Below are 21,741 nucleotides of genomic sequence, written 5' to 3'. Positions count from 1 at the left end.
GCCTCCGAATCAGGGAGTTATTCAGTTGGAAAACCTTTCACCTTTAGTGGGAAAAAAATCCCCCATATTCTTTGGATGGCCTTTTGTAGTGCAGCGACTCTTACAAACCTCAAAACCAGGGAGCTCCTCCGGCTTCTGACACAGCTGCACTTCTACCTAGTTGTGCTCGTGGATGGTTTGGCACAGCTGTCACAAAGCAGAGCCTTTCTCTGAGGCATCTCCATATCCTCTGCTGGGACAGATGGGGCTCGTGATGAACCTACCCTGAATTAGTCATGTTCCTTACTGCACTAGCATCTTCCAACATCTGCTGTATTCCTTCTGCTGGTTGTATTTTGTGTTACTGGGGTTAAATCAGCAGATCTGGCTATGGTTTGTATTATTCTGTGTAAACTTGAGTCTTTGGAGTCTAAAATGCTTGGGATATCTTTTCTTTCTTTCAGTGAAATTGTCAGGAAGAAAACACTGTTAAAAAGGAGGCATAATTTAAGGCTTCAGCTGAGGTCTGCTGCAGGTTTTCACATGGAGTTGCACAGCTGTAGACTTTCAGCCACACAGAGCCCCACAACAAGTTAGACAAGGGGCACTGAGGCCTCTCCTGGAGGAATCCCATTGCCCGGAGAAGCTTGATTTGTGCAGGAGGCCTCCCAAAGAAGTAGCAAAGTCACTGCTCGTAAGGGCCTGCTAGACTTTATATGGTAATAGTGTAATAGACTTTGGAAATACGTATTATAATGGATCAGGTGTGATCTAGTAGGTCATTTCCGCCTGTTTTCCCTTATATTTGTGCTGAACTTTAAATACCACATGACACTTAATCCACACTATCAGGCAGAAGGCTTCATTTTAAATTACTCATTTGAAGATCAAACAATTTTTGTGCCTGAGAGTGTCTCTGACAGTGAAAGGTCATAGAATAATTTGATTAAAAAGCTAAAGCAAAGCACTAATAATACATGATATCTCACCAAACCCACAGTCATCTCCCCTGAAGCTGTCAGATTTGCCAGAAAAATAAAAAGCCATAGAATAGTGGATTGAACATGCTTTCCACCCTGAAAGCTTTAGGTAATACATTACTAAAATATGATTCCTAATAGGAATGTTGTGAGGAGCATCATCATTTAGAAACCTAGCCAGCAAGCATTGGATTAATGTATTTTTGTTGTTATCATTGCAGTCTGGCAGTACTTCTCTCCAGATGTACCATTTGGCACATTAAGCAATTCTTTTCTTAGAAGGGGAACCTATGGTTTTGCCATGTAATGCAAAACACCAATGGAATCACTACATAAGCAAAATGCCAGTAATGGTACAGTGGTCCAGCCACAAACATTGGTATGCTAATTTTGTTTTATTTTTCCTAGTGTGTCATCTATTGTACTGTATTTTGTATCAGGACTATGACTGGACTGTTTAGTATCAGATTTTAAAGTGTGTTTTCAGCAAGAGATTTAAGCTAGGAAACTAATGGTTGGGGTTTTTTTTCTACTTAATATGGATGTAACTATAATTCTAGCTTGATTTTTGAGACCAGGCCAAATTTTCCCCTCAATTATAGTTGTTCTGTCATTCAGCTGTATGCATCCACTTTTGATAATGGTATGCAAATACATTGGAAAGGAAGTAGTTTACACTAAGGCTCTGGCTTATATATGCCATTGCTTCCTAAGACTAACTAGGTCTTCAAAAGAATTTTCAATTTATTTGTAAGAAGATTAGTTTAATTATAGCATATGCAGTTTCTTTGTGGAAAGCAGTGCCTGGCCTTTCCATCTTCTGTGCTATCTTAGGTCTCCAGTGGGTCATCCCCAGTCCATGCGAAGGCAGCAGCAGTAGCTCTTAGGTGGCACCTGCTGTATTCCTGCCTACTTCCTGAATTTGTTCTATGCTATTGATGTTGTATGGAAAGGAACAAAGTCGCAAAAAGAATTTGTTTTCAGTTCCTCTGTTTTTCTGGCAGCAGAAAAAGTGAGGAGGGGCTGCATATTGAGGGCTTTTATCTATCATCCCTTTGGTTTTGCATGCAGAAGCAGAACATGAGGATGGGGGTTTTCCTACAATTTCTTCTGCAAACCTTGTTGAGATGGCCCTGAATGTCATTCATAAGCACTGCAAGGCAGCCCTTTGCTCAGTTGTGCTCCAGTGTAAAGAGCAGGAGAAAGGTGGAGGAAAGTGTAAGGCAAAAGAGGCACCCAAGGATGGTGATTTGCATAGGTCCATGGAGACATCAGCAGGAATATGATCTTCTTCTCTATCTCCCCATAATACTTGGGATTGCTAGAAGCTGGGAAGGAACATCTCAGGGAGAATTGTTTTATTCTTTCTGTGTTTCTCATACACATCTACTCAGGCATCTGCTATTGGATACCATTAGAGGCAGGATATTGTGTTAGCCACTTGTTTTGACCTGCAGGCACTTAGGAAGTACTTTCCTAAGCTGGGATGTTATGTTAAGGAATTACCGAGCATGTTCCCTTTTCCTACCACTATTGCCCTGCTGTAATACTCCTGGTGCTGTGAGCTTTGTTTCTGGTTTGTAAGGGAATTGTGGCCTTACTTTCTCATCAAGTAGCCATGAAATATGACAGGCGAAAGGCTGGATTCCAAGGAGTGGGTGCATGCCCTTCACTCCTTGGGACAATCCTGCTTGTTGCCACATTAGACCTGTCACCAAGTCACAGACTGAGTCAGGCTGGAAGGCACCACAGTTGCTCATCTGATCCCACCTCCCTGCTCCAGCGGGGTCATCCCAGAGCACACAGCACAGGATTGTGTCCAGATGGGTCTGGAATATTTCCAGTGAGGAGACTCCACACCCTCTCTGGACAATCTGTTCAGGGCTCGGGCACTGCCCAGGGAAGAAGTTCCGCCTCCTGTCCAGGTGGAACTTCCTGGGCATCAGTCCCTGCCCCTTCCTCTGGTGCCATGGCTGGGCCCTGCTCGGAGCCCTCCCTGCACACAGGGACACCCAGGGCTGAGGGCCCCTCTCAGCTGGGGCTCCTCTCGAGGCTGGACAGCCCCAGCTCCCTCAGCCTTTCCTCATAAGGGAGATGCTCCAGTCCCCTCATCACCTCTGTTACCTTCCACTGGACCTGCTCCAGGAGCTCCAGGTCTTTCCTGTCCTGAGGAGCCCTGAACTGTCCTGTGTGTGCATGAGGTAATAGGTTCCCCAGCTGCTTCTTCTAAGGACCTGAGGTCTGATCATTGGGAAGCTTTCTCCAGATGATCATTTAGAGACTCAGGATGGTAAGAAAGGATTTTTCACCTTGCACAGTGGTAACAACATTGTTGTAATTGCCTTGTCTTGCAGGTGAAGGACAGCAAAGGAGCATGGACATTCCTTATGTCCCTCTGCCACTATCCACTGACTCTCTATGTGTATTACAGAGTTTCTTCCCATCAATAGGCCTGCCCTTTCCCCTGTCTGAGGCTTTCTATGGGACGAGCAGCAGGACAAGTGCCTTCCTCTTAGCCTTGTGGCCAAGGGAAAAAAAGGAGACTGGCCCGGCAAATGGCACGTGTTTCCTTGGCAGGGCTGGTCTTTGCCAGGGAAAGGTTGTCGTCTTGGGGAGAGAGCTGTGACATACTGCCCTGCCTGACTGCCCAGCCTGACCCCTGGCTTGGGTTCCCTGGGATTTTTCTGTTTGTTACAACAAATATCCTGTAATTCAAGCTTTGTATGGGGTCATATGCTGCTCAGTAGAGTTTCAGTAGATAGCAGGTTTCTTTCTAGTTAACATGACAGGTGTTTAGTTTTTTCCTGTCATTCACCAGAAATCTCACCTTTCTTCCTCCCATGTTATATAAGTCAGTTCTTGCTTTTGCCTGTCCATGCAGTCAGAAGATGACAATTTCTGATTACTCTCCCCCTGCCTAAAAAGCAATGGAAGAGCAACAGAAAAAAAAAGAAAAAAAAGAGTGATTTCTCTCTAAATTTCTAATTAAATTGGGTTGTGTGGTCTTTCTAGTTTGATTAACCCTGTAATTAATAATGACCAGGTGAGGCAGGATAGTTATTTTTCTTTGGGTTTTTTCTGTCCCATGAATGCTGGGAAAGGTTGCAAGGAAGGCACTTAGTTATGAGAACAGTTTTCCTCTCCTGTTGGTACAATTCCTAAAATATGGCCATGTTTTAAACCCCTGTGAAGAGCAAAATTTTATTATTTCTCCTCTAGAAGATTTCTGCAGAGAAGCTAATCCTTGGTCCTGCTTAGCCACAGGAGGGAAAAGGACGGTGTTAATGCCATGCCCTGTTTTTCTATTTTCTTTTTTTTTTTTTTTTTTTTAATTTCTCTTTGAAGCAAATGACCCAGGGCAAAACATGGTTGTGAAGGTTTGCAACTACCCTTGGAGTGGATGTGAGCTCAGCCATGCTGGTCCAGCATTGAGGCGAAAAGGGATGCACATTCAGGGTAAACTATTTTTTTAAAAGTTACTAGCTAAATGTTTCAAAGTGTACTTGGTCTTTTCCCACTCCGGTCTGTGTTGCAAAAAGTGATCCCCTGCTAGCTGTGGGATGGCTGGGGTAGGGGGATTGAGGTAGACTATGAGATTACCATGGGACTGTTTCTTCTTTAAGGCAAACATGTTAAATACAGCTAAAGTTTGTATGTAAAGTTTGTGTGAATGTAACTTGCAGCACTGGCACTGCTTTACTCACCAGTATGTTATGATTAGGAGTCCATGAAAGAAATGTGGATTAGGCAACCAACCTGTGTAAGACTTTTCCCTGTGGCACATCATCTATTTCTCATGTTTGCTGTATTTTTATAGTAACTGAACTTCACATATTCTCCATGCCAAAGTTCATTCCATTTCTTAGTCCTTTACGGTTAGAGGTGGCTTTTCACACCTGGCTGTCATCCAAATTGCTTGTTGAAGTCATTTTTGAGGAAACTTGACGTTTTAGAGTGTTAATAAAGTGCTGCCTGCTAAAATAAAGTCAGTCCAACGTTAATGTAAAACAGCAGGTAAATAGTAAATACTGAAATGTCAAAACAGATATAGATAATTTAAAAATATCACCCTGTGCTCAAGGTATGTTGGTGACATTTCATGAGCTATTTTATTATTTTTCATTTTAAAATGATGCACTGCCATATGCTGAGTATGTCAAGCTTCCCTTCTACTGCTGCTTATATATTAGAGGATTCTTCTATAGTTATACAAAATCACGTTATGTTCTTTTCTTTCAAAATCTTCCTTGAACCTGCACCTCAAGAATGCCTGCAGATACAGTTCTGTCTACAGCTTGTTGCAGGTACTTTTACAAGGCTGTTCTTTGTCCATGTGTCCCTTTTGTCTTTTGGCTGTCTGCCTGAATCTGCATCTTCTCCCTTGACCTCTTTATTTGGGAGTTCTCTGAGGCAAGAGCCAATTTTACTTTCTAGGTTCATACAGCACCTAGATCCTTGCCTGTAATAATGTTCACTCTCTAGACATCCAACAGCACATGTTTTTTCCTAAGAAGAGTGAGCCCTTTCCTTAAGAGGGGAGTTAGGTTGGTCTTTTATGAGGTTAGTCTTTTAGCTTAGTTATTGATTTGGTATGTTATTAGAGCTTTGGCATCGAACCAGTGCTCCCTTTACATGAGTTTTCACCTAGAAGGGGCGTTGAGCTCATTGGTGGGACACACCTGCAGGCTCTCCCCTTTGTCTTACAGCTGTCCACATGCCTTTGTCCAAAAACCTCAAGACTGTTGCACGATGTGCAAAATGGGGTTGTTGGGGGCTTGTTCTCCTAAGTTCTGTGGTATTATGATAGGCCATGTTGTGGTGATTGAGAGGAGAATGATTCTGGTGCTGATTCCTGACCCACTGAGATCCAGCAGGTACATTTTCATTTGATTTACATGATCCACTGACAAGTATTATGCTGGTATGTTGCTGCTTTCCAGAAAACAGGAGGAAGGAGAAGAGGACTGGAAGAAGTGGTTGGACTCAAGGGTCATAAGGGTTTTTTCCAACCTAAATTGTTCTCTTCAGTGAAACCTTGAAAGGCTTTTCATGTAGTAGCAAAGAAACTGAGTTCCAATAGCACCAACACAACCTTTACCACTTTATTCAAGATGTCTTGAAGCACATGTAAAATTCAACTTCATATCAGTTTTAATATACTTTTATACTACTAGACTTAAGTAAAAAGCTGCTCTTGGGTGAAGTTGGATTTGATGTAAAGAATATGATTATGTCATCAGACAGGAAAGTACTGCTTAACCACCAAAATATATTTAAAATATTTTTCTGAGTAGATTTTTTTCTAATTATGCTATATAAATTTAAGAGTGGAAACTTGGTTTCTCCATCATCATGGCTTGCATGTCTAATATTTTGCACTGAGCTTTGGCGTGCAGCTGAAGTGCAGCTCTCCCTGGAAATCTGTTTTTAATCTAACCCCATTTTCTAGTTAAACATTTCAAATGAAAATACTGAGCAAGAAAAAAGAGGACTACTTTGTTTGGGGTGTTCTATAGGCAGAAGATTGCCTGAGGACTTCCTTATTGACTGTACCTTATCTTGCTGTGTATGCAGTAACAGATTGAGTTGGAGTGTAGGTACCTCAAGCTCTGTTTAATTTTCTTTTTCTTTTTTTTCATCTCCAACTACATGGATTAGAGCTATAAAGATGTTGGTATAAGTCACAAGAGTTTTGGAGACCGGAAATACTTGATTTCAGTAGTTGAATTTAAAGTTATCTGAAGGTAAATATCTCTTATCTAGACGGTGTGTAAATTGTGTATTCATCTGATTTGCTTTCCTTACTGGATATCATTTTCCTTTGGTGAGTGGTTCATTTGGCTTCCTAAGCAGAACTAGACAAACTCCTAAATCACTTCATGCTTTCAGTGAGCTGTGTCACCTTTCTTTTTTATTTTCTTTAATCATTCTTTTCATGTTTCTGGAACAATTGAGCTGAATATTGTGAAAGTTTTCCTATCATTTTCTGTATTTGTGTCTCAAACTTCATATGTTAAAATTCGGTGTGTTTGATATTCAGCTGCCGTCTCTCTAATATTGCGTGCTTGGGGGTTGGGATTTCTAACATGACTGCAAACGTTACCTTTCCAATGATACATTATGTTGGATTAAAAGGTGCAAACACTGGAATTGTGAATACTGGAGTTATGTGCCCTTACCAGTCTGGGGACCTGTAACCTACTTCTGGAAATTCTTATTCACATTTCCCAAAGATAATACCTTGCTGGAATTCTCTGATAAATGGCTATTGTGTGTTGCTAAATTGTTTGTGTAGAGCCCAAAGCTGACTAAATTCCAATGATAGTCCCAGTTTTCAAAAAGGATGTGTATGATGGATACTATACTTGTATGGGCTTTTTTGCAAGTACCATATGTGGATATTTGTTCTAATACCAAGTAATTATAGCAATGAGTATCATTAATATATTAGTTAATTCAGTGCTTTGTAGAGGACATTTCTACTTCGAGAAGTCCTTTCAGCTTTCCTCCATACCATTATCACTCCATAACACACCATTACCAGCAACTACCTGATAATACCCTATATGCTTGCTGTTGTGAAAGAAATTAATATTTATACTTTTATTGCTGCAAGCATTGCCAGAGTGTGTGGCTGTTTCAGTTTTTGAGTATGTCTTGGCATTTTTAACTATGTTGCTACTGTGGATGCAAATCCTGCCTTTAACTTAGCATTGTTCTGCCTTATTGGAAACAGGGAGTTGTCCACATTGAGTTGAAGGCAGGGTTTGGCTCATGGAATTTCTGTTCCCAGTGGTGCCATGTAGACAAAATGAAAACCAGCTAGACTCCAGTCAGTGTCCAGGTGAACTTTTCTCAGCTTGGCAAAACATAAGTACTGTGTTGCGCAACAAATTGGAATGAGGAAGGGTTGATGCACTAATATCTCTAGGTTGACTGTATACTTTGTGGTCATAAAATTAAAACTGTTTTTTAAAAAAAAGAATATTCTCCCAGAAGCACTAACTGGATCTTCTTACAATCCCTACCTGCTCTCTTCATGTGCAAACCTGGTGGTTCTGCATTTATCCCAGCAAGTCCTGCATGGAGACACTTGTTTTCATCACAATTCTTGATGTCCTTCCAGAGCTATTAAATTAAGAGGCTGGCATGCCCTCCTTTGAATACCCAAGTGAGAGATGGAGGAAGGAGGTGAAAGTTTGGTACCATCCACATACATTTCAAATCCTTTAAAAGCAAGTTTGGTGGGATTATAGCAGGAAAGAATGTAGGTGCAGTCTTGAAGTTACGTGAAACTACCACTGCTTTAAAGATCTCTCTTAAAACTCTGACCATGATGATGTATTCATTTACCAGCTGAGAAGCTTTGAAAAGCCTCATTTTCCATGTCAGCCAAATGAAAAAATGGGGTTCATCCTCTGGTTCTGTGGCCTTTTGTACTATTTTTTCTACATGATGTGAAGGATGGTCTCCACTACCACATGGCCTTCCTGACTAGGAATATTGATACATTTCCAGTTAGGCTGAGGCAGTGATTCACTTTTTGGTGGCATCTGTGCAGTCTCCCCTGCCAAAGTTGTGCAGCTGCTTTGCATTTCATCTTGGGAGTAGCGTTTCCTTGAAACCAGTCTTCAGGAATCCAGTGTACAACTTGGAGAGGGGGAGGGCATCCTCAATTTCATTAAAATTATATCCAGGACTTCTTTGGAGGAAAAGGCTTGGAGAAAGGGAAGAAGCCAGCGTGCTGTTAGTGAAAACATTCAATTCCTTGCAGAACACCACTTTCCTTGCAAGGCAAACCCCAAAAAGAGGAAGAAGTAATTCTTGGGTTTCTGATTTCTGTGGCCCTTTGAGCTGATTTGCAGCCGTGAGAAAAGGTGCCAGTATCTTTGTATTGTTTGGCAGAGGAAAGATTACCTTGTAACTCATCTTGTCTGGCTATGGCCTGGCACTGGATCATGACCAGGTTGATGGCAGCCTGACAGTTTTAAAAGAATATGTTGGCATTTTATGAAAAGGGAAGTTATTACACTTGAAAGGAAGTAAAAACAAAACCAGAAAACCTATGCTTGTCAGTTTTATGGCAGAGAGGCTGTAAAAATTCTGGCATGTTACTTCAGCCAATCCCTGCAACAAATTAGTGAACTAAATTGATTACAAAATCAAAGATGGATTTACACAAGCATTTGTGTTTTAGTTACCCTGCTCTTACAGTGTGTCAGACACTCAAAAGAGTCAACCCCATGCCCCTTACAGTTAAAATTAGTTTACAGCCTAAATTTAGATGTGTAGCAGCAAGAAAGGAGCATGGAAAGAAAAGAAGAGCATGGGAAGGGATGGGACCTCCTGGGCCACTGGCTCCAGTCCCTCCCAGTCTCAGGAAACCACATTGTCTTTCACTCTTTTAGACTGTGTTATGGTCTTCTGACATACTGTTAGATGATACAAAAGATGGGGAGTTAAATTTACAGATTTGTCCCAGTTCAGTATAGTTTTGTCTGTCTCTATTAACCACTGGATTGGACCCACACTGAGGCTTATCACAAGTTTCTGCTGGTGGCTGTGTTTTACAGCAGGGGATGTGCCAGGGAGCTGGGGATTGTGGAGGCAAAGGCAGCAGCATTAGTGAGCAGAATATGAAGAACAAGGAGGATTCAGTGTAGCTCTTCCAGCAACCAGGAGGAGCATGAACTTGGAAAATAATGTTTCCAAACGTTATAATTTCTCTTTCTGTTCCCAAGCTGCTGTCAGAGGAGTGAAGCAGATCACTTCACCCTGGGAAAGCCTAAACTGCAGTGCAGCCTAGGGTGAGCCAAGGAGGCTTGGGTGCTGTTGTCAGGCTGAACTGACACCTGAGGAGCCACATGCTGTGCCAGCTGGGTGGCATTCCATTCCCATACTGGCTCAATATTCCTATGTTGTGCACTACAGGTCCCTGGAAATCCTTTCTCATGCCATCTTTAAAAATCCTTCATCGAGTATCTTCACCTTCATGCCCATGGGGGAGTTCAGTGTATAACTGAGGGGTACAAAGAAGGCTTGCTTGGTGAGTGCCATGGGCACGAAAGCAGTTTCGAATTATTCTGCTTTGTCAGTCAGAACTGTAAACTGCAACTGTATGGCTTTAGCTCCAGAGGAGGCTGCATGGAGTTCCTAGCATTATAGCATGTTTTTAGTCAGGCAACGTAGCCAAAGAAAATGATGAAACCAGACTTCTTCTTGTGGTCAGAAAGAAACAAACAATATGTTTTGGTTGAAGGCTCAGTGCTGTGGAGAGGCCTAGAGTTCTGAGCAGCTGCACAGGAATTACGATTATACGGGCTGGTGGTTGCCAACACAACTTACCTCAGTCACAGCTAAACCTATGGCACTACGAGGGGCTGGAGAGCTGAGAGCGAGGCTTGGAGCTGAGAGACACCGAGAGAGTTGTCACTGAGCTGCAGAGCTGAGAGCGAGGCTTGGAGCTGAGAGACACTGAGCTGTCACTTCTGGCAAGAGGGAGGTCTTCGCCAAAGTGATCTGCTTTTCTTAATGCCAATCAAGATTTTTACATACTGAATGCAATTGTCTGAGTAGATGCAAATAATCTGGGAGTAATCTTCTACAGGAGTTCTAGCTCCTGTCTTGGGAATGAGCATCCTGATGGTGGGAGCTTTGGGTCAGTAACATGTGCTATTACACCTGCCTGTGGCCAGAGAATCTATCATCTGTGGTTCCATCCCTACAGTGCCTGTATCTTCTGGGCAATGCAGCCTTGTGTTCTGAGACTGGCAGCTTTTTTTTCCTCAGGTCAATGCAGTTCTTGTCCCATCACAGTTATTCAACCCAAGTAGGTCCAGTGACTCCTGTTCAGATAAAACTGAACAAATTTGAATACATTTTCTTTAGATGCTGAAAACAAAGTCAGTTGAGTTTGGGATTGAACCCAATATAGGAAGCATGTTTTGGTATGCTCAGATTCCTTAAACAATTTTAGACCTAAAGACTCCTCCTAGTATGTAATTCCCAAGCAGGCTTTTCCATGAGATAAGAATAAAACCTCCCTTTTCTGATGAGAAGGTTTCAGTCTTGTGCAAGTATAGTGGGAAAACCTAAATATTACTTAATAATTATTACTTATACTTACATTATTATTACTTATATTATTTATTCATTTTTTTACTGAAAAATGTTTTGTCTAGACAGTGTGTTTGAGAAAAATGTGCTCAGATTTTGAGTCCAAATTTTGCCGTGAGGACCTTAGATGCTTATGTTCAGACTTGGCGTTTTATTGTGGATTTGTTGGGGATGTGGTTCCCTAATTCCTGTTTTACAAATGGGAAATTCAAAATGCTTCTTAACCATTCAGGGGTACTGTTAATATAAATATTTGAGAAAGAAAATAGCGTGGTCATATCGGAGTCACAGTTGACACATGGTGAGCACCCCAAAGTCAATTGTCAAAATCTCTTGTTGCTTCATGAAAGCAAAGGTGAGTAGAAGAATCAGAGCTGCCATTTAAAAATGAGATTTGCATAAAGCTGTGCTGAAACTGCAACATCTTGGGAATTTGTGCAAAAGGAATTTCTGCAGAGCTTTTTGTTAAGGAAATCTTGTGAGAAAACATGCTAATTTTTGCTTTGAAGCCCTTGAGAAGAACTAAACCATGAACAAATGAAGTTTAGAGTCTGAGTTTACTTTCAGAGCTCTACCATCCACCAGCTATCTGTCTGTAAATCAGGCAGCTGTCTGTCTGTCCCTGTTAATCTGTCTGATGAAATATGGCCAAGACCGGCAAGAGCCATGTACGAGGGTGGGAATTGCCTGGCAGGGCCACCTTGCTGCTCAAATAAAGATGAGCTTGGACAATGTCACAGCTGGCTGAGATGAGCATGGGAAAGAAAAATATGGTGACAGGAGATGCAGAAGTGACTCGGTGTGCTGACATTCCATTCTTTTCAGGGAAAAGACATGTGAAAGGGCTTGTCACTGACAGAAAGACCCTCTCACATTCTATTGTGGTGAAACTTTCGTCCTCCAAATAATACCATGAGTTGTATGTTTCAAGATATAATTGGTGTACACATATTCTCACACCACGGGAATTCAGCGTTGTCTCCTCACCCCACAGCCTCAACAACTCAGAAATCTGCTGGTTTATTTGGGCAAAGGGCTGGGGTTTTGCTTACTTCTTATTTTTTAATGCATGTGTCTGGTAAGTTGCTTTTCCTTCTAGTGTTAAATTATATGCAGGCTGAGATCCTTCTTTTGTGCTTGATTAACTGAAACTCATTGATAAATCTTTAAAATGAGAAGGTTTTCTAATTTCCATAGAGTCACTGCACTAGTGGATTAGGGATCTCACCTTGCACCTCTAAGTGTCTAAGCTCAAACTTTCAGGTTAGAGTAAGTGAAGCTAATTCCCAGGAAAAATGGAACAGAGGAAGAAAATAATAGTATTTCTAAGGAAAAAAATGCAATATGCAATGGTGGGGTTTATCCATCTGTATTCAACATGAAAGCCTGTGTTGATTAGGGGCTTTGTGAAAAGTTGATTTTCCAGTTCAGCAAAACTTATAGAAAAAACATTTGCTTCAGGTCAACTGCAGCTAGTTGCCCTCCCTCTCACTCATTAAAATGAAAAGCAAGTGTTCCCACTTCATTCAGCCTTGAGTGACCTTTTTGATCTAAAGCAGAGCTTCTCCCAGAGCTTGGTCCTGGTCACTGGACTCAGGAGGATTCTTAATGTCTGTGGTTACGATGGCACTTGAGGTCACACATAATTAGGCCCCAAAACAAGGAACGCAATCCAGGGTCCCAGCCCTTGATGGATGTCTAACCAATGGAATGTCATGGCTTGTGGAATAAGTTTTCATCAGTCCCTTGAGAGGAGCAGCTTCACTTTGTATGAGATGGGCCACAGATGAGAGGATGTTGATCTGTAGCTGATAGAAAGAGGAAGTGTCCCTGTGCTGGCACTGCTGAGGCACTGCAAATCCCGTGGGCAGTTCTGGGCTCCCCACTACAAGAAAGACATTGAGGGGCTGGAGCATGTCCCGAGAAGGGAAGGGAGCTGGGGAAGGGGCTGGAGTACCAGGAGCAGCTGAGGGAGCTGGGGAGGCTCAGCCTGGAGAAAAGGAGGTGCAGGGGGAACCTTCTCACTCTCTACAACTCGCTGATGGGAGGGTGCAGCCAGATTGGGATTGGTCTGTTCTCCCAAATAACAAGAGACAGGACATGGGGAAATGGCCTCAAGCTGTGCCAGGGGAGATGCAGTTGGCCATTAAGGAAAATTTCTTCACAGATGCGGTTGTCAAGCACTGGCACAGGCTGCCCAGAGAATGGTGAAGTCATTATCCCTGGACATGTTTAAAAGTCATGGATATGGCACTTGGGGTCATGGTTTAGTGGTGGCCTTGGCAGTGTTAGGTTAACAATTGGACTTGATGTTTTTAGAGATCTTCAGGCTAAATGATTTTGTGATTTATAGAACAGTACATTGCCAAGTAGCACTGAGATGCTACATTAGATTCTGAATGGGTAGGAAGCATCAGTAGACTGGATTGACTGCTGGTGGAATAACTTTTCCAGAGGGCCATAAATTGACAGTTTAATCACAGTGTTAAGGAGGGTTTATTTTTTCAGTAATAATTTTGGTTGATTTTATTATGTGTTTCACTTTTCAGTCCAGCAATCTTCAGTGCTAGAAGAGCGGCTTCAAAAATAGAAGGGAGAAGGGGCAGTGTATCAAGGAGTGTGTCGAACCTTAGGAATAGTGTCCTGCAGTGTCAGATCTTACCAACACTTTTATGGTCCTTTTTTGAAAAACCTGCCTTCTGCAAGTTTGGAAAAGAGAGCTCTTCTCATCTTCATGGTGAAGCAGTGGTGCCGAGGTGGTCTTGTCACATGCAGATCCTTTTCTCTAGATGCTTTGGGGTTTGATATTGTACCTGAGAAGGTATGAGATCATACCCTGATCTCATACCATCTGTTTAACAGATGGATGTATATGGCAAGGCTAGTGGTTAAAAACCTGGCTCCACTTAGGTCAGTGGTATCAAGATTTTACCCATGATTGGAGGGGGAGGAGGAAAGAAATGTCCAAAGATAGGTCTCCTAAATCGCTGCTGGGAAAGCCTGTAGGCTTTAGAGCCTTGTTTATTTACCCTTCTGTCATTTGCTGATAGTTATTTGTGCTTGGCCCTTGGACAGAGTATTTGATCTTTATGTCTATGTCTGTATGTTTGTTGGTACAGACTATTAATACATGTAACTGTTGAAAGATATGGAAGAAGTGCAGATCTTATTTCTAATGAAACTGTGAAAATTATAAACTTAGCTGGTATTGATCAGAATCCTGTTTGTCCATACTGTTCTGTAATGAATGTAGCACAAGTATCAATCATGTTTATCGGCAAGTCTAGATGTTCTGTTTGCTGCACCAGACCAGATGATTAGGTTGTTTCCTTGTTGGCTGAACTGCCCTCTTTTTTTTTTCTTTTTCTTCTCTTTAAACACCCAACAACACATAGATCATCCCTGGATTTCTTTAACCCACAGAATACAATTGTTCTACCCTTGCTGAAATGTTAAAAGTAGTTTGTGGACTGGAACATGGCTGGGTGGGGCACTATTCTGCTTCCAGCCTAAAATCCGGCAATGGCTCCTAAAATACAGTCTTCAACAGATTAAACCCAGCTGTTGCACAGGTGCACTGAGGCTGTGCAGCAAGGAAGTTTACCCACTTACAAACTTCTGCCTGTGTGCGTCATTAAACCAAGATATTTTTGGATCTAAACTATATACTTTTTGTTTTTTTGATTAGGCAAGGCAAGTGGTCTTCATTAAAGCCACAGACAGCAGAATGGTTTCATCTAAATTCTCCCCTGTAATTGCAGAAACACAAACACAAGTCTCATAATGCTCCAATTCTTCCCCATCCAGCTCATTCAGCCATTCTTATCATTGGGAGTAAAGCCTACAAAATCTTAATTGTTTGTCCAATCTGACAGCATTCAGTCTGCTCTGAAATAGTATATGTGGAGTTGTATTTTACAGATTTTTCTCATTGACTCTGAAAGAGCTATGATACCACATTAGGAATATGGTAAAGGGCCTAGAGAGTCAGTCCTGTGTGGAGTAGCTGGGGAAGTTGGTGGGGCTCAGCCTGAAGAAAAGGAGGCACAAAGGGACCTTCTGGCTCTCCACAGCTTCCTGACAGGAGGGTGCAGCCGGTGAGTGTCAGGCTCTTATCTCAGGGAGCAAGGGACAGGACAAAAGGAAACAGCCCCACGCTGTGCCAGGGGAGGTTCAGGCTGGACATCAGGAGGAATTTCTTCACCAAAAGGGTGGTCAGGCATTGGCAGGGGCTGCCCAGGGAGGTGGTGGAGTCCCCATCCCTGGAGGTGTCCAAGGAACAAGTGGACGTGGCACTCAGTGCTCTGGTCTGGGTGGCAACGTGGGGATCAGTCACAGGCTGGACTCAATGACCTTGGAGGTCTTCTCCAACCTGAATGGATCTGGGATTCTATGGAATGGCCCAGGGAGTCAATTTAGTAGAAAAGTTGCTTTAAAGAAGTAGGATGGTGTATTTATCAGGGCGAATTCACATGCAGACCCAGACTTCTCTTGCCTTTGCAGAATTCTGTTGTGTAAATAACATATGCAATAAACAATTGCCCTGCAGCCAGGAAATAGTGACTATAGTGTATAACTTACCCGTGCTGGCCACTGGGGAAGCCCCAGGTAGTGGAAATCCCATTTGTTCCTACTGATTCCAGCTGCAGGTGTGACTGATAAGCAAGGGGAAGGAAAAGCCAATTAGTTCCCACATCTTTTTGTTTTCTAAAGACAATTCTTCTAATGTGTGCAGCCAGTAAAGATGGGGCTAATTGTAATCCTCGCTATAACCCTTCCTGGCTTGAAAACAAAGCTTGTCACTCACAATGACCCCTCCTCAGGTGACATCTACAGTCTGGAGGCAAAAAGCTTAGCACTTCCATAATGACTAAGGAAAGAGGGAGGTTGCAATTTCATGCAACTTTTTCCATACCACTATGTGCTGCCTTTCTGATTGTTGACTTGCTCCTGAGCAGGACAGGAGGAAAAAGAACATGTCTCTGCACAGGAATCGCCTTGAGATTTTGTATTTTACTTTAAATACTTCTCTTGGTGCTTCTCCCAGCCAGAGGTTCAGTCTGCACTCCTGTTTTTTATAGCTACTGACAGATGGATTGTCATCGTATTTATCTGATGGTTTTTTTAATCTCAATCTCAAAGCCTCCTGTACCAGTGAGATCTACAATTTAATTATGTGTTTTGGAAGAAAGCACTTCCTCTGTGTTTTTGATCTTATTATCTGATCATTGCATTCAATCTGCATTTGTACTATATTTGGAAGCAGGCTATTCTAGTAAGTTTGACTTTAATGGGCTCCAAACAGAAGTTTACCATGCTGATTCAATTACTATATGCTACAGATTGTTGCAGGTCCTGAACATGCTCAAGAACATTTTACAGTTCCTGAAATGTGTCTATTTCCAAGCTGAAAATGGCAGCACGGCAAGACATTGGCAATAGCATTTCAACACAAAAGTGCATGTAGATCTTCATCAAGCTGCTATTGTCTGAAGTGGAATTTGGTGCAGAAATCCCATCTGGTAATTTATATTCTTGCAGAAACAGTCACTATGAGGAATTGAATGCTTCGAAAGAATCGAGGCTTCTGTTACTTTTCATTCAAAAATAAATGCTTTAAATGGGGTTGTGAAGCAGGAGCTCACTAGTGGGGTCAGTCCTCTTCTTGAAGGCTTGAGGCCTGGTTAGGTTCAGGCTCTTAAATTGTGAACACAGCTGATACAGCAGCTAATGGGATTGTAATCAGCGTCTTCAAATGCATCAAGCTGATCCCTGATGTTTCTGAGGTGGACATTAGCAAACACTTGAACTGTGTGGAACCTTCACTTGCTGTGAAGCGGCTTTCAAGAGACTTTTGTTTTAAGGGCATTTCACTTGTTTACCAAGATCTGCTTTCTTGTGTTTCCATTTTAAAATAGAATAATGTATGTTTTTTAACTCTTGTTACATTTATATTAATTTTTATTTCACTGTTCCCATAAATCCATCGGTCTTGTTGCTGAGAATACAAACTCTTCTACCTCTCCTCAGCTGATGCATAGTTGAATATCTATTGTCCCCTTCATAAGGGACTGGAGAATTGAATTTTGATCCAGTTCCACAGCTGACATTCTGCTATGGGCTGTGGGTATCAATAATGTGAAATTTAAAAACTTGATGAAAACTACTGTAAGAACATGTTTGTTAAGGTTACTGTATTATGCAGTAGATTTCACTGTATGAGAAAGCTGTTATCAAGGTGAAATGTATTTTGAACTTGAATTCTTCAGAAAATAACCTATAGATAAAGCATCAGAAAAATAGATATTTAAAATTGATATTTGCAAATGAATGATAAAACCAATGCCTTAGTTCTCATAGGGATTGTTTCCATGTTTTTAATAAATTTTATTGAAAGATTGGGGTGCAAGCCCATTTTTTAAGATTATGTGGGTCACTCTAGCTTCCCTCTTCATGGCTGATATTCTGCTGAGATGCATGTGACTTTTCACATGACTCCAGTCTCACTTTAGACACACCAAAAACTCAGGAAAACTAATTTTTTACTTATTTATTTTGTCCTCTAAATCACAGAATCATAGATTGGTTAGACCTTAAAGACCTTAAAGATAATACAGCTCCAACCCCCCTGCCATGGGGGGTACAAGCTTCTAGTGCAACTGTGGTAACAAAACAAACAAACAAACAAAAAAGCACAATTGTTCTGGTTTTATTTAATAAAAGCTGCAAATTCCAGCATGGGTGATTGAATTCCCAGCCTTTTGCCAGTACCTGAAGTGACATCCACACTCACAGCACAGAACTCTGTTCATTTCCATTTGGTTTTTCCTCAGATACTCCTATGGGAGGAAAAAAATCTTTTCATCTCTAGACCAAAAGCACTTGTGAACTTTCAAAAAAAGTTGGTGGGAAATCCTCTTAGTCCTTTGGGTTACAGGACAGTGAGCTCTTTCACTTGGCATCTGAAGCTTTGGAACACCTGAACTGAGAAGCCTGTGCTTGGCATCTGCCTATAAACAAGAGTACTTCTACTTCTTTTTGTGTCTATGTGTTTGCAGAGCAACTGAGAAGGATTTTTTTTCCTGTGTGTGTATGACTGAAGGAGAAAAGGGCAACTGGAGTGAAAGGTGAGAAAGACATTATTTGCATTTTTTTATTTTACTTCAGGCTTATTTTTTTAGTATGGTAAATGTAAAATCCATACTCTGATCTGCAACTCACCATTTTCTATGACTTCCTTTATTTTTTGTATTTCCCTTGAGGTCAACAGTATCAAACTTTTTAAGAGACCTTCGTACAGAAAAACTTTTGTACAACAAATCATTCCTCTAATAGCTATTTTCTGTGGGGATGATGGTAAAGCATATTCCAAACCATTTCATTTAAAGTGCAGTGTCTGAGATTGCTTTCCTTGTCATCATTGCTCAGTATGAGGTTCTCATCAGATATTTTTAGTAATAGGTGAAGTTATTGTTTCAAAATGAGTTTGACAAACTCATTAAGTTTGGACAAACAATAAATATGTCCCAGTTTAAGCCAGCAGCTAATGTATAGTGCTTGTCCCTGGACTTCTTTGTGTCAGGTGCTGTTCCCAATTCTCCATGCAGCTGTGGCATTACCCTTCTGTCCTGACTTGTAATGACCTCTGATATTCCAGTCCAGGCTTTCTTTTAAGCAGAACTTTCCAGTTGTGCAGGATTGTGTGGTGGTTTTTCACTGTTGACAGAAGTCCACTAAGATGCAAGCCACCAAACTCATTCTCACTGTGACCCAAACCAGGACTTAAACTGAAGTCTCTGGAGGTGAAAAACCAGACTACTAACAAGTGATGGGAGAGCCTCACATAGCTTGGTTCAGATAAAAATCTAAATGTTTAGCTTTTCTGAAACCATTCTGGTCCAGAAACCAGCACTTCAGTCCCATGAGAGTAGTCTGCCTTTTCTGATTTATTGCATAATCAGATTGGGACTACATTTCTGAGACACCAACAAAAACAGCGCTTTTTTTCATAATGATTTTGACTAAAACCAGCGAGAAAAGACATGCATGAAAACATTAAAACAAATACAAAGCATGAAGAAGCCCTCGTATTTCGCAATCTCAAGCACTGTTTGTTTTTCAGAAAAATCATGTTTCCTCTTACATGAAATTTTGTTTTCCACAGCAGTAAGTCGCAATGAGAGAAAGAAAACTCTGGTCCTTATGCCAGTGGGGTCTAGAAGAAGGACTGGGTTTAAATAGACATTAGAAAAAGAAACTAATAGTAAGAATCTGAATCACTGGGACCAGACTGCCTAGGAAATTGGTGTCATTTCTATCACTGAACATGAGAGTGGCTAGATAAAGGTTTTGGAGAACTGAAAAACTTAGGGCTGGTCCTAGGATAGGAGTGTGCATTATAAACTGTCTTCAGATGGCTTCCAGGGGTATCATTCTGTGTTTACTTGTCTGATGCAACAAAATTCTCAAGTGTATTAGTCTTCATGTGAAAATATCACACTGAAAAAACCCTATCTCTTAAAGATCACTCATAATTTACTTTACTTGGCATAGCTTAGCAAAGACTTCTCTGTTACAATCATGGCAGCCTTTCCTTGCTGGGGCTTCATTTTGGTCTTCCAGAAAACTTTTGCACAAAGCACTTTGGAGATGCTGATTGACTAATAGCTGTATCCTGAAATTGTTGTTCTGATTCTAACCCCAAAAGAGTGGTTTATTTTGCCTCCTGAAATGAATAGGGTGTTTCTATTTCCCTTATTCTTGATACTTGAAAGTTTAAATATGTGTGGGAGAGACATGCAGAGGAGGAACTGATGATGTGAGAAATACAAGATACAACTACTGGAAACAGTGGTTCCAGTAGATGAGACCCACTCAGATAATAAAAATGTGAGTCAGCTCTCACTCATGTGCTAACAGAGAAGTCAAATTTTCTCTAACCAACTGTTTTTAAATTTTCTACATAAACACAGTGATGCATCAGGATACGTCTAAAAATAGTTCCTCCTCCCATGGTGGATATATCCACAAACCCTGCACAAAACCACTTCTGCTTCTCAAACACAACTACTGGGCTGTGAAGCTGTGGATGAGTAAATAGGCAGGGCTGAGTTTCAATCAAACTTTAGTTAAAGATGAGAAAAAAAAAAAAATTATAGAATGCCTGTTCTGAAGGGAAGCAATGAGCTGAGTGTGCTACTATGGTTCCTCCATTTAACACGGGTTTGTCAAGTCTCACTGCTCATTGGTGTGATGAGTTTCTCTGAGCTTCTCCTTTTTTTGCTAGTTTCTGGAAGTTCTGTGTCCTTCTTAGCATTGCTGTTTGTTCTTCTTCCCAAGAACTAAAAAGTGCCCCTCATCTGAGCTGGATAGTTTCATACAAAAATTTAGTTCAGCTGAATTGATATATGGCAAAGAAGGTCACAAGAGCTGTTAGTTTTGCTGTGGTCAGGTCAAGTTGGAGCTGGCTGAAAGGGCAAGATAATATTTGAATGTGATGTAAGGAAAGTGGTGTTACACTGGAAAGCAGGAAACAAGTTCATTTTTACATTTGTGCTTTTGCTTTTTAGAAATCAGCTCATAAACCTGTATTGATCTGCTACTGCTCTATTATATTGACCTACTGCTGTTTAGCTTGGTGAGAGAAGAGGTATTCTGACTGTACCCTCTTTCTGTTGCAGTGTTAGCTCAGACTGGTTGCAGTGCACGCAGGTGCTGCTATTGGGGACTGTGTGGCCAGGAGTTTTACAGTTGGCTGTAGAGCTGGACACACACATGGGAGAAACAAGGATGGAGAGGATGCATCAGGACAGCATTGAGGTTTGTCATCATGTGGACACCATGCTTTCTGTGAATCACCGAAGTCAGGGACAGGCTTTGTGCTGCCCTCTATAGGAGTTCCTTCTGAGGACCATCAGGATGTCAAAATCATGGAAACACAGAATGGTTTGGCTTGGAAGAGACCTTAAAGCTCATCCCATCCCACCCCCTGTCATGGGCAGGGACACCTTCCACTATCCCAGGCTGCTCCAAGCCCCATTCAACCTGGTCTTGGACACTTCCAGGGATGGGGAAGCCACAGTTTCTCTGGGCAACCTGTGCCAGGGCCTCCCCACCCTCACAGGGAAAATTTCTTCCTAACCGCCAATCTAAGCCTACTCTCTGTCAATGGGAAGCCATCCCCCTTGACTTTTCATTCCAGGCCCTTGTAAATAGTCTCTCTCCATCTTTGTTGCAGGTTCCCTTCAGGCACTGGAAGGCCACAATGAGGTCACCCTGCAGCTTCTCTTCTCCACGCTGAAAAAAGCAAATTCCCTCAGCCTTTCCTCTCAGCAGAGCTGCTTCATCCCTCTGGTCATCTTGGTGCCTCCTCTGAACTCCCCCCAACAGCTCCATGTCCTTTCTGTGCTGCGACCCCAGGGCTGGAGGCAGCTCCACAGGTAGTATCTCACCTAGGGGTACCAACTGCCCCTGAGTACCATAAACCACTCAGTAAATGATAGAGAGGTTGTTTTAAGCCTGACATAAGGAGCTCAGCTGCCATAGTTTCATGACAATTATGTCTCAGAAGAGCTGCATCTTTTTACACCTGCTCAAAACTGCCTTGTGAGCTCCACAGCACTGGGCATCAGTCCTGCAGCTGGTCCCTCACACCCAGACCTGGGTG

The 21,741-nt window shown here is 41.8% G+C and overlaps 1 long non-coding RNA gene across 2 annotated transcripts in view; it reads left to right on the top strand.

The window, feature by feature from the left end:
* The window catches only part of LOC104696092, a 31,247-nt gene extending 9,893 nt beyond the window's left edge, over positions 1-21,354 (top strand). Inside the window, exons 2-4 of one of the 2 annotated variants that reach the window (XR_005604565.1) lie at positions 16,418-18,202; positions 20,756-20,894; positions 21,313-21,354. This is a non-coding gene — a long non-coding RNA (uncharacterized LOC104696092). Of the gene's footprint in view, positions 1-15,315; positions 18,203-20,755; positions 20,895-21,312 lie in introns of those variants that run through there. The other variant, XR_002047868.3, reaches the window with a different exon arrangement.
* Positions 21,355-21,741: the final 387 nt, after the last annotated feature.

The sequence above is a fragment of the Corvus cornix genome, chromosome 1A, assembly GCF_000738735.6.
Source record: "Corvus cornix cornix isolate S_Up_H32 chromosome 1A, ASM73873v5, whole genome shotgun sequence".
NCBI classification, from domain to species: domain Eukaryota; kingdom Metazoa; phylum Chordata; class Aves; order Passeriformes; family Corvidae; genus Corvus; species Corvus cornix.
The sequence above is the reverse complement of the archived record's forward strand: the minus strand, read 5'-3'. Positions and strand labels throughout refer to the sequence as shown.